This window comes from Mustela erminea, chromosome 5, assembly GCF_009829155.1.
Source record: "Mustela erminea isolate mMusErm1 chromosome 5, mMusErm1.Pri, whole genome shotgun sequence".
Lineage (NCBI taxonomy): Eukaryota > Metazoa > Chordata > Mammalia > Carnivora > Mustelidae > Mustela > Mustela erminea.
The window spans coordinates 40,944,874-40,954,616 of record NC_045618.1 but is presented as its reverse complement, the minus strand read 5'-3'; positions in this window follow the sequence as shown (position 1 = coordinate 40,954,616).

Genomic DNA, 9,743 nt, shown 5'->3' with positions numbered 1-9,743 from the left:
GCCCCGCATTGGGCTCTCTGCTCGGCAGGGAGCCTGCTTCCTCCTCTCTCTCTCTGCCTGCTTCTCTGCCTACTTGTGATCTCTGTCTGTCAAACAAATAAATAAAAATCTTAAAAAAAAATAATTACACATTACCCATAGAATACTGTCCAAATGTCTGGACAAAAGTGAAAATAGAACAGGGTTACGGTCCCAGTTATCCTGGAGTTTTGGACTTTGATGGTCTTAAACCAACAGAAGCTGCAATAGTTACTCTTACTGGAGGAACAAAGTTTAATAATTAAAATGACTGGTTCATTCACCATGTAACATTTCATCTGATTCTCCCTTTCCAGCTCTGAGCCCACAGTCACATGCCACAGCTTGGAACAAGAAAGAATCCCTAGTCCAGAGCTGCTGCCAAAGGATTCCGCAAAGTAGCCTCACTCCCCAGGGTGCGTTCACGAGGGTTTGCGCAAGTTAGCCTCTCCCACAGAGGTCAGAGAATCCGACTTGGCAATATCTATTAATGCCCAGTCATCAGAGAATTCATGTAAATAAGTGAAAGTCAAAATAACAATGTTGCGGGAGCCCAAATAAAATGACTTCTCTCCCTTACAATACACAAAGGCTTCCCTTCCTCTTGCCACTGAGGGTGAACATATTGCTCAGGTCGATACCCTTCTACGCACCTGGCTCCAGGAATCACACTGTGACCGATGTGGCAGGGCTCTCCTTTAAACACAGCCTCCAGGAGGGTAGGGTTATACTTGAAAAAGGATCCCATTAAGGACTCATGTCACTCAAGGTCCCCACATAGTGGCTTAATGTGGATCAAACACTTTGGGATGGGGGGAGGGGTGCTTACTATGTATCAGGCACTACAGTAGCTACTAGGGATACAATGCGATCAAAAAAATGGGGTCCCTGCTTTCAGGGACTTGAAGCCCACTGGATGATAATGGCTAGTGCCCACTGACCAGGGCTATATGCTCGATATACATTATATCTCTTAATCTTCAGCACAATAAGGCAGAAGGCTAGTCTCATCCCCATTTTACAGATGAAGAAGTCAAGGCAGAGAGGGGCTGAGGGCCAAGTTTATATGCAAATGTGCGTCAGAGCTGGGTTTGATCCCAGGGATGCTGGAATATTGTACTTAGCATCCCCTCGCTGCCTTCTTGTGGGCAGATTCTGGATGCAGAGGGAGAGATGGCCCAGGCAGTGAGTCCACAAGACAGCCTCAGCAAAGCAGAACTACCTTCTGAAGGTAGAGACAAAAATGGGGTAAAAGAAATGTTTCTCTAAGAGAAGAGGTTAACAGAAGACAACGGGCTTCTGAGACGTTGGAAATTTTATTCCCTTTCTTGCAGGGAAATTACACTGCCTAGGTTGATAAGGAGAAAGTGGGAAGGTGGAAGTTTTGTGCTCATTCCTCTTGTCTCTCCAAACTTGACCTTGCATCTGAGGCAATGGGGCAGGCACATTCTCAAAAAAAGGGATCTGTGGCATCAGCACCGTTGGACAGAAACCAGATTTGCCTTATTGGTGTGAGACCAGACTTGCATATTCGACTGGCTGGATGTTTCTCTTAAGATTGTGGTCAGCGAAATCCAAGTGCTTCCTGGTGGTAAGATTGAGAAAGTTTTTGCTGAGGCTGTTTTTTGGGCTATGTGTCAGCTCCTGAGGGTAATTTGCATGAAACTTGTAAGAAGTCTATTTTCAAGGCCTGAAAACACAAAATGTGCCAGACTTCAGGTAAGGACCCTGTTCGACCAGACACCTGCCTGCTGAGGCTTTGCCATGTATCATCTTCCAAGAATCAATAAGACAGCTCCAAGGTTAACATTTTAGGAAGCAGATGGATCTGCAAGTGCATTCAGCAATGTGCACTGGGAGGGCTGGTAGTGGAATGTCAGGCCCTAGTGGGTAGAGAGGCAAGGTCAAAAGCAGCAATGGCTACTAGTATAGTCAGTGTTTTGGAATCAGCAGACAAAGAGTGAAGGAGTTCCCTCATCTTTAAAATGGAGCTAGTGAGAATACCAATCAGCAGAGGCCACTGAAGGGCGCCACAGTGGCTCAGTGGGTTGAACAACCAACTTTTGATGTTGGCCCAAGGTTCTGTGTTGGGCTCCCCACTCAGCCGGGAGTCTGCTTGGGGATTCTCTCCCTCTCCCTCTCCCTCTCCCTCTGCCTCTACTCATGCTCTTTCTCCCAAATAAATTAATTATTTAAAAAAAAAAAAAAAGAAAAAAAAAAAGAAGGGGCACCTGAGTAGTTTAGTCAGTTAGGTGTCTGTCTTCAGCTCAGGTCATGATCTCCAGGTCCTGGGATCAAGCTGAGCATCGGGCTCCCTGCTCAGTAAGGTATCTGCTTGAGGACTCTCTTCCTCCTCCTCTGCCCTCTCCCCCACTCCCAGATAGTGCTTGCTCTCTCTCTCTCAAATAAATAAATAAAATCTTAAAAAAAAAAAAAGAGGCAGTTGTGATAAATGAATGACTTAAGGAATATGGCACACTCTGCGAATTGGCTGGCGAATAATACATTCTCAACAAATGTTAGCTGCCTTCATCATCACCACCAGTATCATCATGGTCATCATCAGCATCTTGGCTTCTTCACTTACCATGTATGTGGCCTGAAACAAGTTTTTTTTTTCTTTTGAAATAAGTTTTTGTTTTTGTTTTTTAAGATTTTATTTGACAGAGAGAGAGCACAAGTAGGGGGAGCATCAGGCAGATGGAGAGGGAGAAGCAGACTCCCTACTGAGCAGAGAGCCCAATGTGGGACTCCATCCCAGGACCATGGGATCATGACCTGAGCTGAAGGCAGTTGCTTAACCAACTGAGCCACCCAGGAGCTCCTTGAAGCGAGTTTTTTTAAGCATCTCTAGGTTTCGGATTCCTCAGTTTTACACTGAAGATAAAAATTAACTACCTTCTGAAGCAAGCAAGATGGGACCAGGGAAGGAGACAAACCATAAGAGACTCTTAATCTCAGGAAACAAATGGAGGGTTGCTGGTGGGGGGTTGGGGGGGAGAGAGAGGCTGGGTGATGGACATTGGGGAGGGTATGTGCTATGGTGAGTGCTGTAAATTGTGTAAGACTGATGACTCACAGACTTGTACTCCTGAAGCAAATAATACGTTAGATGTAAATAAATAAATAAATATAAAATTAGTTACCTTCAAGAGTGAGGATTAAACAAGATAAGGCGCGTAAAGCACAATGCCTGGCAAATAGAGGAGCTCACTGAGCGGGTGTTATTACCTGTTGGTTTGTTTTTCTAAAGATTTTATTTATTTATTTGAAAGAGAGAGAGCACACGAGTGGGGGAGGAGGGCGAGAGAGAGAAACAGACTCCCCACCAAGCAGGGAGCAAGATGTGGGGCTCAATCCCAGGACCCCAAGATCATGACTTCAGCTGAAGATAGACGCTTAACCAACTGAGTCACCCAGGTGGCTTACTTCTTACTTCTGAGTACTTACTTACACTTACTTCTGAGTGTATTTTGTTTCGGTTTTTGGTGTATTTGTTTTGGTGGGGATGAGAGGAGTCGACTTCAGAGAAAGGTCTAACGTTATGGACTCTCCATGACGTTCCACCAACTACCCTAACCCAAAACATTTTCTTCTGTAAGGTGAGGCTTGATCTAAGGATCAAGGTGTTTTTTCTGGAATTTCCATGTCCAGTTCTTACTCCATTACTGGTCGAGACCACAAGGAGCACACATCTGGGTCGGGGATAGAATTGACTGTACAAGCACACGAAGCCCCAGGGTGTCACACTCAGCTTCCAGACCCCTCCTACATCCCTCCTCATTCTGATGTCCTCAACTCATGGCCTTCAGGGCTGCCCTGCCTCATGGATGGGCCCACGCAACCCAACAAGTGTCGGAAGGCTTTGGGGTGATATCTCCCAACAGAATGGACTGCACCTGGACCACGGGGCAAAGACAGAATCCCTGGTGGTCCTTCTTTAGTCCTCTACCATCTTTAACTATCTCTCCATATTCCTCCTCTGCCTTCCAGCTTTGGTATCTGGAAAGGTGATTTATGACCAATTCATGGAAACTAATAAGTCCTAAAGATATACTCTGCCTTTAAAGATCTTCCCCCTTGGTCCTCATCCCCAACAGAGCAGAGAGCTTTGAGGAACAGAGAGGCACTTTGCTTAAGCTGCTCGAAGGGCACTGAGGGCTGGGGTATAGACCACGGTTTACTGAGCTCCCCCAATACTTTGCTCAGCAGAAGAGTCTATAAATAACCGTTAGAAGTCATGAAATCAACCTTTCTGCCTCCTAGCAGCACTGGCAGTTAACAAAGAATGACCTTGGGCGCCTGGGTGGCTCAGTGGGTTAAGCCGCTGCCTTCGGCTCAGGTCATGATCTCAGGGTCCTGGGATCGAGGCCCGCATCGGGCTCTCTGCTCAGCAGGGAGCCTGCTTCCCTTCCTCTCTCTCTGCCTGCCTCTCTGCCTACTTGTAATCTCTGTCTGTCAAATAAAATAAATAAAATCTTTAAAAAAAAAAAAAAAAAAAAGAATGACCTTGACCTTGAATTTCCCCAAACCATCTAGAGGAGGACCTATAGAGATTGAGTTAGGAGTGGAATATTTGACATCACTTCTGTTTTTTGTATAATGCATGGGACCCCAGAATTTTCTGCCCAAACATTGTCAAGCTTGCCTCCAAGCCCAAAGAAGATATTTACCAGGTCAGTCCTTCTAAGGGTGACCCCGATCTGGTATGTGTGCACCTCAGGCTCAAGGAGTCAACTAAGAGCGAGTTCTGAGGGGTGGGGAAGGAACTTGGATACCTTGGCTGGGGAGTTCATATGCATAAGCAAGGGATCTTTGCGACTGAAGGAAGGGCTGGATATAAGAGTGGGAAGAGAAAGGGATACAGGATGAGGGCCAAAGCATGGACTAGCTCTCCCCATGCCAGCATGTTCTGGCAAGGAACTCCAAGGAGTCCAAGAATTCTAAATTCAAACCTGAACTTCCAGGTTGTCCTGAAGGTATTTTTGTCAAGGTAGGAGGACAAACCATACTTTCTTTAATGATTAACTAGGTTGATTATAACATTATGTTATTTAGACATATGGCTTGTGGGTTTCCATTCGTACTCTTGCACTGGGGCCTACGACACCCCACGCCCCACTGGGCTACCTTCTGGGAGAGAAGGTTTCACAGCCCACATGGCTCAATAGTCCAGCTAAACCCATATGCTGAGTAGCCTTGCATCTGTGCCATTCTCCAAATCACCCTATTTTGACTCCTAAGAGTGGTTAGATCTTACCAGGTATTGAGTTAAGGATTCATATTTGGCCTATGTTTTGCACAAACCCTATACTAGTTTCCATTTCTATTTGCTCAGGGCATTAAATAGAATATAAGCTTTACCCAACGTCTAGGGATCACACACTTAATTCGATGTCATTATGGGCTTCAGAGACATGCCTGAAAAAGATGACTTGCTTCAAATTTAGCTGACAACCCAACTTTCTTTTTACTGAGTGGGGTGTGCCAGCCAAGGGAGAAAGGAAAATTTCAGGCACAAGGAGCCCCAGGAGGCAATATGGGTAGAAAAGGGGATAAAGCAGCTAGCAGAAGAGGGACCTTGAAGAAAGGCAGAAGCGTATACCAGTATTTTTTTAGGGAAATTTTGCTCTTCATTATGAGGAACTTGCCTAATTTTCCAAAATTAGGGCTGAGTCTGCCCTAAGGATGATCTTGGGGTGACAGCAGGGACCAAGGGTCGTGGTGCTTTGGGTTAACCAAGAGAAGGGATAGCAGGCATCCCGTTCTCTTCCCCAGAGCTGACTGTGTGCAGGATTTGGGGGTCATGACCAAAGGAGTAGCCACAGCAGGGGCGCTCAGGGCTTTCTGCACGATGAACTAAGAGATGAGCTGCACACTTGGCCTCAGTCCACCAAACTCCCTGCTTTTAAGTATGTGCTTTGGTTGTTTTTCTTTTCTGTTTTTACTACGAAAGTAATTTATGCTCATTAAATCAAATTTGGGAAACACAGAAAAAGTTAAAGGAAAAGAGAAACCATCCATGATGGTCCTACCATCTGAATCCCATCCATGTAAACACTTGTTATATTTTCTTCCAGGCTTTTTTTGTTCTCTGCATAAATGATGTACGTGTGTGTGTGTGTGTGTGTGTGTGTGTGTGTGTGTGTGTGAGACAGAGACACACACACACAGAGATTGATTTTAACATAATTAGATCCACTTCTCTAAAGCACTGTTTTCAAGACAACAGGATTAATGTGATTTTTAAAGTACTAAAATGAGTCATGTTAGGATTATTGAGCAACTTCATGTGGTTTGGTCAAAACAAAGTTAACTTTCCATTATCCTGTCATCAGGAATCACCTACTTTAATATTCAACTGCTTTTCTCACGGTCCATGTTCAGTGGAAAGGATAACAAGCTATTAAACGGAGAGATGCAAAGATAAGAAATACAAGGAAGGTGCACACTTAAATTTTAACATTTAAGGAAATTACTACCCAATCTTGAGTCCCTTAGTCACAACAGACCTATTTCTGACTCAAGTTAAAGAGGTTAAAAATCAGGTTTAATTATCTGACCTTCCTGTTAAGTGCTATCCTAAAAAGGATTAGGATTGAATTTTCACAGCATAAGTAACTTCACATTTACTTGATGACTTTCCTCCAAGGTGAGCAATGGAGGAGATCTGATGTAGCCCAGGAGTGGGTATCAATAGTATAAAAGCAGGATCGTAGATTAGATTTTACATGGACCAAAGACTGAAAAACCAGACTTACTTTGTGACAGCTCCAAAGAGACAGAAGTGTACTCTCAGCTCATTATTTTCTCAGTGAGTTTGAGAAAGTGTCCTGGGAGAACCATTTCCAACCACCTCAATTGGTTTCATACTCCTGGGCTTTTGCGGATACAGATCCTAACGCCTAGAAGATTCTATGCTAATTCTCCACCTTTCTAGATTGGTCTTTGAGAGCCAGCTCATGTGGCACTGCTCTGAGAAGTCCTCCTTATGCTTTCAAAATCTTTGCTGACAGGATCCCCTGTGTGGCCATTGTATGAGTCTGCCCTAACAATGTATTCTACTGGATAACAACATTCACAAATGTTTCTGAGCAAAATGTTTACAATGGTTGAAAAATCAAGCATTTTAGGGGCGCCTGGGTGGCTCAGTGGGTTAAGCCTCCGCCTTCGGCTCAGGTCATGATCCCAGAGTCCTGGGATTGAGCCCTACATTCTGGTCTCTGCTCAGCAGGGAGCCTGCTTCCCCTTGTCTCTTTCTGCCTGCCTCTCTGCCTACTTGTGATCTCTCTCTCTCTGTCAAATAAATAAATAAAAAATCTTAAAGAAGAAAGAAAAATCAAGCATTTTAAACATATCTAGTGTACAGTCTTGCTCCTACCCCTGCTCCCACACCTCTTACTTACTGTGTTTTTGTGTCTTTTCTAATTTTTTTTCATGCAAACATCAATACAAACCTATTACTTCCCCATCCCTGTGTTCTTACACAAAAAGGTACCTTGACATACATACCATTCTTGAAAATACATGCTATTGTTTGATATGCATACTATCCAGTATTTTTCTTTTCATTTTAACTAATACATCTCAGAAATTTAGCTGAGATATATTTCCTTATCAGTTTGGAGAGAAATCCCTCATTCTGTTTTAAAAGCTCTTTAAAATTATAAAAAAAAAATCGAGTAAATGTTGTCCTCTCTTATATTTAGCCACTTCCACTAATGATGGACATTTGGATTGTTTCCAGTCTTTTGCTATGCCAATGATGCTTTGTAGGCATATGTTAATCTGCCTTGTGTGTGTACGTCTTTGGATCCATTCCCAAAAGCAGAAAGGCTGGGTCAGAGACTGCACAATTCCATAGTGTTGCTAGATAGCGTCAAATTGTCATAGGGTTTCTACTTATTTATATTCTCATCTGAAATATGGAAGAAATCTGTCTTCCCACAGCCTTGCCAAGAGAGAGGTGAGGAGGGAGAGGAAGTTTCAGGAGTGGTTGGTACCACAAGCAACGGGACACCTGGCCAGGACAGTGTCCTGAGGTTCAGCTAATCTCTCCCAGGGTTGCCTGGGGGCCTCTGCGGGCTCCAGCTAAGCACATCTAACATGGAGCTCTCTGAACCCGGGGCCTCCTCTTGGGTTCTCATTTCCTGCTAATGGAATCATAATTTTCTCACATTTACAATCCTGTAGGAGAGAGTGTGGGCAGGTAGACTTTCACTTTTCATTTTACAAACTCTAAATTCTTAAGCTTTACAACAAAAAGTGTGTCTTTCTTTTGCAAGTTAAAACCAGTGGTAATGTACTACCCCCAAATTTGGAAGTCTAGTCACTTTTGGGTGTTTTTTTTTTTTTTTTTTAAATTTCTTCACTCAACTACTTTTTATTCTGTTACCTGTTTTTCTTTTTCTTTTTTTCCTGCCAGGTGCCCAGGGAATGGTTTTAAATCACTTAACTTTGTAGGGAAATTTATCAAGAAAAAACATTAACTGTAGCACTTTACAAATTATTCCTAAGCATTGCCCCCTTGCCACCACTCTCAAGTTTTTGGGTTTTTCTTTTGAGTTTTGTTTTTATTTAAGTAATCTCTTTAACTGATGTGGGGCTCGAACTCAGGACCCCAAGACCAAGAGTCACACGCTCTTCCAAATGAGACAGCCAGGTGTCCCCCTACTTCCAGTTTTTAAAGTGAAAAGAAATTAAGAAAAAACTCCTAAGGAAAGGTTTAATTAATAGTTATAGGAGTTGGGATACTATTTTAGGGAAAATTTACATAGTAAAGGGACGTCTGGGTGGCTCAGTGGGTTGAGTGTGCGACTCTTGATCTCAGCTCAGGTCCTGATCCCAGGACTCCCCTTCCCTCTGCCCTTCCCCTGCCTCTAAAAAAATAAAATAAAAATTCACATTGTAAGGATGTATGAGAGCTGTGTGGTATTTTTAGGGACTATGATATACTTTTCAATCCAGAGATCCCTTATAAAAGTGCACATTTATAACCATTTTATACCATTTAGAGAAAAACTGTAGTAGAATTGTACTATCTTAAATCACAGAAGCTGGTAACTGTCATAGCTGCTTTTAGAATCACATTCTTGGTCAAATATAAAATTCATTTCCTACGATGCCTTATCAAAGGCATGCATGCTTGGCTTTATTTTGAGATTTCCAGGAATCTCATATAGTCAAGAGAGAAGCCATCTCCCGGTGCCCTTGGTCTTCGCACATTCACTTTCGTACAGATAAGGACATCATACATGAATGCACCTGAGCCATCTTTCCATATGGCATCTGGCTCTTGGCCAGGTGACAAGGGAACATTTTGATCGATCTCATGAGGGTGTTGTCTCCCGACCGAGCTCACAGTTCAGTTCCATCTACGTCACTGTCTCTGTCAACCTAGCAGCAGTCATTCAACTATGTTTCTAAATTGCATTTAATCTTGTTGCTTTATCAAAGCTAGTGAAATATGGGAAAATATAAATGCAAACACCAGTTAACAGTCGTGTCGTACTCACAAACGTAGAACAACTGAAACAGAGGAAATCATAAAGAATCCAGAAGGTAGTGCACCAAACTCATACTGAAGATTCTCTATGCATTAGTCTCTATTATAATCACTTTATATGATGTATTTGAATTATCACAATGCTATGTAAGAAATAAATGATGGAGGTACTATCATTATCTCTGTTTTTATAGATAAGGAAATGGATTCACAATTTGTA